The sequence below is a fragment of the Oryctolagus cuniculus genome, chromosome 15 (genome assembly GCF_051225735.1).
Source record: "Oryctolagus cuniculus isolate XC-2025 breed Fujian yellow rabbit chromosome 15, ASM5122573v1, whole genome shotgun sequence".
Taxonomy (NCBI): Eukaryota; Metazoa; Chordata; class Mammalia; order Lagomorpha; family Leporidae; genus Oryctolagus; species Oryctolagus cuniculus.
Window position 1 is genome coordinate 62,937,405 of NC_142881.1, and position 6,159 is coordinate 62,943,563.

Genomic DNA, 6,159 nt, shown 5'->3' on the forward strand with positions numbered 1-6,159 from the left:
GCGCTCCACACAGCTGGGCCTTGTGTGGCGTCCCCACTGCCTCTAGCACCCAGTACGGGCCTGGTGTGTCGAGGGCCCCGGTCTCTGGGCGTGGGCCCCAGTCATGTCACCACCATTCGCTTGCTCAGAGTCCTAAGAGAAAAGAAACTTGTCCTGTGGTCCCAAGAGGGCAGCAGAGAAGCAAAGCAGAGGACCTCGGGAAGGGACTGGGGCCCAGGTCTTCAGAAAGCCAGCTGGGGCCAGACGCCTCCCCAAAGGGCAGGCCTGGCCCCAGATGGAAATGCTGGCCCTTGGCCAAGGACTGCTAAGTGGGTACACGACAGCAGTGGCGATCACATTGGCACCGCACACCTTTGATACAACACGACCAGGACACAACCTCTTTGGCCCTCTACAAACCCCATCGCCCCTCAAAACCTCAGAAAAACCCAAGCTCAACAGCATTCTATGAAATTCCTGACTGATGCACCTTGAAAATTATGAAGAATTTTGAGACAGCAACGGCAGAACATTAAACTGGACATGGAGCCCTCCAACTGCACAAGTCACACACCCATGCCGCAGCCCTGGGCAGAATGTCTGAGAAGCGGTTGGGGGGGGTGCAGGTGCACCCCAGGTCTCTGGAGCCCACAGACAGCAGGACAGGGCCTGGGAAGGGGGCCAGGCCGGGGGTAAAGGGCGTGACCATGGGCAGGAGCTGGTGCCCCCTCATAGGATCTGTAGAAGAGGTTGGAATGAGGTTGGGCACCCCCTCTAGCAGGAGACCCCCACAGGCACAGGGCCACAGTATCCAAGGAAGTCTGAGGCAGGAAGGCAAGGCCAGGGTGGCAGGGTGGCCGCCCACAGCCCAGGAGACACCCTCTCCCTCCCTATCCCACTCCTGCCCTAACAACAAACAGACTGGGAGGGGGGAGGCCTGGGGGCATAGCCTGGAGTCAGAGGCCCCCTTGCAGCCAGGGCCCAGCTCGGACCTGCTCTGGGGTGTGCAGGAGCAGCTGTCCAATCAGAGATGAGATCAGCATGTTACAGAGACAGGGCTAATTCCACAGCTGCCAGCGAGTGGAACAATATAGAAGGCACTCCACATATCACTAGGGGGTGATGGGGCAGGCGCCCAGCCCAGCTAGCAGCAGCAGCCGGATGAGGAACAGCGCCACTCTGCATTCCCACGCAAGGTCAGAGCGTCCTCCAAGCTCCCTGACCACCTCCCTGAGGGACCGAGAGGGGACGCGTTTCTCTCTGCCGCTCCTCTACTGTGTGACTTGGGGCAAGGATCCTGCCCTCTCTGGGCCTTGCTTCTTGAGTGAACAGGAGGAGGGCTGGTCACGTGAGCTGAGCTCCAGCAGCGGGGGAGCCTGTGCAGTCCTCACGGCCCTGCAGGGCTGGGTGCGGAAGGGTCGGGGTGGGGGGAGGAGCCCTGTTGGGCTGGCGGAGGCAAGCAGGCAGCCCTGGGCAGGACCCTGCGTGGCCAGAAGCCCAGGTTCAGAAACTCAGACTTGGGTTTGGATCTCAGCTCTGCCATTTATTTGCTGGGTGATTTTAGGCAAACAGCACGACCTGTCTGGTCTCGGTTTTGCCGTCTGCGAGGCAGATGAAGTGGCTGTACCCACCCCGAGAGGACACGGCCAAGAGGTGGGTGTGCAAGTTTAGCCGGTCTGTGGGGGGCGCAGCCCCTGTCCGTTCCCACACAAAGCCCTTCCGCACCGCCTGTCGCTGTGACGGCCACAAACAGAGCACCACTGAAAACTTAGCCACGACTCCAACATCCCACCTGAGAGCCGCGGCCCTGGGGCGGCTGCGGGGGCTCCCCGGGATGCGTGTGGGGGCCCCTGGCCAATGGCCAGGGAACACGCGAATGCAGGGGAGCGGACAGAGGCCCAAGCCCCCCGCCCGACCCTGAGGGGCTCACCAGGCAGAGCAGCACACGGCACTTGTAACTGCTAAAGTTAATAAAAAAGAGCAATGATGAAAGAACAAAATGGAAGCGAGGCGGGGGAGGGGGCTCCGCGGGCGCCCAGAGCACCACCCCCAGTCCCCCCACCCCGCCGCCCCGTGCCCAGCAGCACACGGAGCCTCCCCTTCGCCAGGCAGCCTGGGCGCAGCACCTGCCGGCCTCCAGCTGCCCGCACGGCACTGGCAACGCCGGCCAGTTCACAGCCGCCCTCCGTGGCCACAAAGGCCGCTTTCTCTGGTGGCTGTTTGTGTTGGGCCCTGCCCGGCTCCGTGGCGGCCTCCAGCCTGCTGGCGGGCACAGAGACAGCGCCCCGCCGGCTGCTCAAGGGCTGGCTTTGTGGACTGAGGGGCAGGCGGCTGGTGCCCATGGCCTGCGGGAGCCAGCTGTCTCCACCTCCCCTCCCCCAGGAGGCCTCTGCCCCGTTCCCAGCCTGCCTCCCCCACCTCTCTCTCTGGCCCCGTCCCGAGCCCAGAGAGGAACACACAGCCCCTGTTCCTCTTCTGCCCACGACATTAATCACTGCTGCTCTGCCGGGCAGCTGCACCCAGGACCCCACAGCCCCGTCACAGGCGCCATTGACAACCACGCCCGCCCCTTGGCTGCTGGGGCCCAGGAGCTCCCACACCGCAGCCGGGGCAGTTGCAAGGATGCATTTGTCATTTTTAAAACACTCGCTGCATTTACGCTCGCCCCGCCTCATCCCAAGGAGGCAGAAAGCAGCTAGGAAGACACATAAGCCACAGCCAGCACATGCGAGGCCTGGGACAGGACGCTCACGATGACAGCGACAGATTCTGCCTCCCTGGTTTAGCACAGAGGAAGGTCAGAAGCCGCCCCAGTGTCCAGCAACAGGGGATTGGCTGAGAAAGCCACACGACTGCCCACTGTGGCCATGACGGCTACACAACCTCATTTATTTATAAACAGCTCACTCTGGGCCTCAGGCTGGATCCGTTTCTGTGTGCCCAGGGTACTCTCCTATGAAAGGAGCTGCGAGGTTGGCCCCCGAGCAGTTACGAGCCCCAGAACGACATGGGTCACACGATGCCACCACCAGATGCTGGCGCTGTACACCGGCTGTGTCGCCGGCCAAGGTCCTGTAAGTGGCTAGCCTGGGAGGCCGCCCCACGGACATCCCGGGCCCCGCTTCTCCACCTGCATGGTCTACATGCTGGCCATGCGCGTTCCAGCCACCAAAGCCAACCCCAGAAAGTCGTCAGTTCCTAACTCCTGGCATCCCTGGGAGGACGAAAGGACTGCTTTTGGGATTGAAGAAGGTGGAGAGGGTGGGAGGGAGCGTGCGATGCTCCCCACCTCTCCCCTACCCTCGGCCAAGGCTCTGCAAACACTGGCGATCTGCCTTGCTGGCCCCACGCAGGTATAGAGGCTGGCTCACTTCCCCTCCCGGGGCTCAGAGACTCCCTGTCCACCTTTCACAGAAAGATGGGCAGTGACACCTCCCAAAAGGGCTCAGAGACTCCCTGTCCACCTTTCACAGAAAGATGGGCAGTGACACCTCCCAAAAGGGCAGCCACTGGCGGGGGTGGAGCAGCAGCCTAAGCGGCCCCTTGGGACTCCTACATCCTCGGAAACCATATCAGAGTGCCCGGTTCAAGTCCCAGCTACTCCACTTCTGATCCGACTTCCTGCTAATGTGCATCCTGGGAAAACAGAAGATCATAACTCAAGCATTTGGATCCCTGCCACCCACGTGGGAGACCTGGAAGGCGCTCCAGGCTCCTGGCTTCAGCCTGACTCAGTCCTGTTGCAGGCATTTAGGGAGTGAACCAGCAGATGGACGACCTCTGTCCATTTATCTGTCTCTCTGCTTTTCAGGTGACATACCATTTTTAAAGTGCCAGGCACTACCAGTGAGCGGTCTGAGCCAGGAGCAGAACACTGGGGCTGCTGGAACCCTAACACAGAGAACACAACTCACCCAGCCTAGGAGGTCCTGGAGAATACCCCAGAGTATGTGCCAGTGTGTTCTGCTGAGTGACCAATCTCCCGAAGCCCAGTGACCTCAATCCACAGCGATCATGACTGTCACAGGACTTCTGTAGTCACGAAGTCAGGACAGGCCCAGGGTGGTGCTGGCTGACGGAGGGGCCCCCGAGGTCGCAGGCGGGGAGGCCAGGGAGGGAGCAGCCCAAGCGCGGCCACGCAGCCCTCTCTCCCTGTCTCCCCGCGCAGGTCAGCCCGGCTTCCTGCCAGCATGGAGGCCTCGGGATGGTGAGTGTGCTCACAGGGCCGCCCGTGCACCTAGTGGGGGCCAGCTGCGTCCCAGCCCCTGGGCTGGTGCTGGATGTCACCTGCTTACTCCCCTTGCTTCCTGTAGGTCAAGGACAAACCACAGGATCAGATTCAAGGGTACAAGACGCAGACCTCATGCCTCGAGGGCAGGGACACCATGGTCAGCCAGCAGCACACGGTGGGACACACGGCAATCACTGGAAAACACCATTGTCCACGCACAGCGGCCACCCGTCCTCACAGCAGGCAGAGCAAGCCGAGGCACACGGAAGCCCTTTGACCTTCGGACCTCGTGGGCCTCAGCTCAACCACGAACACTCCAAGCTACGGCGGTGCAGGGGCACGGGAGGTGGGCTTTGGTCACAGCCCTCAGTCTAACCAAGGGCTATGTCTGGGCAATTATTTGTACCTATTTGTACCTGTTACTGAGTTCTGCCATATTCTCTGATATTTATTTAATTATTTATTGACAGACAGAATTAGACAGTGAGAGAGAGAGAGAGAGAGAGAGAGGTCTTCCTTCTTCTGTTGGTTCCGCCTCAAGTGGCCGCTACTGCCAGCACGTTTTGGCCGGCGCACTGCGCCAATCTGAAGCCAGGAGCCAGGTGCTTCCTCCTGGTCTCCCATGGGGTGCAGGGCCCAAGCACTTGGGCCATCCTCCACTGCCTTCCCGGGCCACAGCAGAGAGCTGGCCTGGAAGAGGGGCAACCGGGACAGAATCCGGCGCCCCGACCGGGACTAGAACCCGGTGTGCCGGTGCTGCAAGGCGGAGGATTAGCCAAGTGAGCCATGGTGCCGCCCTGATTTTTATTTTTTAAAAGATTTATTTATTTGAAAGAGTTACAGAGAGGAAGGAAGACACAGGAAGGAAGACACAGGAAGGAAGGAAGGAAGGAAGGAAGGAAGGAAGGAAGGAAGGAAGGAAGGAATAGAGATAGAGAGATAGAGATAGAGAGATAGAGAGATAGAGAGATAGAGAGATCTATCTGTTGGTTCACTCCCCAAATGACTGCAATGGTTAGGGCTGGGCCAGGCCAAAGTTGGAAGCCAGGAGCTTCCTTGGAGTCTCCCACAGGGGTGCAGGGGCCCAAGCACTTGGGCCATCTTCCACTGCTTTCCCAGACTATAAGCAGAGAGCTGGATTGGAGGTGGAGCAGCCAGGACTCGACCCAGTGCCCATATGGGATGCCGGCGTCACAGGCAGAGGCTTTACCCGCTACAACACAATGCCAGCCCTGCCATATTCTCTGATTTTTTAAAGAAATGAAACAGGGGCCGGTGCCATGGCTCACTTGGTTAATCCTCCGTGTGTGGCACTGGCATCCCATATGGGTGCCGAGTTCTAGTCCCGGTTGCTCCTCTTCCAGTCCAGCTCTCTGCTGTGGCCCTGGAAGGCAGTGGAGGATGGCCCAAGTGCTTGGGCCCTTGAACACACATGGGAGACTGGGAAGAAGTACCTGGCTCCTGGCTTCAGATCGGCACAGTGCTGGCCGTAGTGGCTATTTGGGGAGTGAACCGACAGAAGGAAGACCTTTCTCTCTGTCTCTCTGTCTATAACTCTGTCAAAAATTATATTTATATATATATATATATATAAAGGGAAACAGCAAACTGAAGCTGTGCATGGGAATGAGGCAAGTGGCATTTGTTCCACCTTCCGGTGAGCCCACGAGTGTCAAGAGGGCTGGCACTGGCCGAGTGGGCTGTCAGCCTCCCTGGGAATAAAAGAACAAAATCAGACTGTGGGGTCAGCAGTTTGGGTGGAATGATAAAGCGTCCGCACTTGGCTTTTAAATACTCCAACTGACAGCACCCGGAGGCCGAAGGAGCGGACACGCCTGGGTTGGACTCTGGAAGGGGAGAGGGAGAGCGGGAGCTCCGGCTCCCTGCTAGTGCACATGCCGCGGGCAGCAGTGGTCGCCCAACTACCTGGCTCCCTGCCACCCACGAGG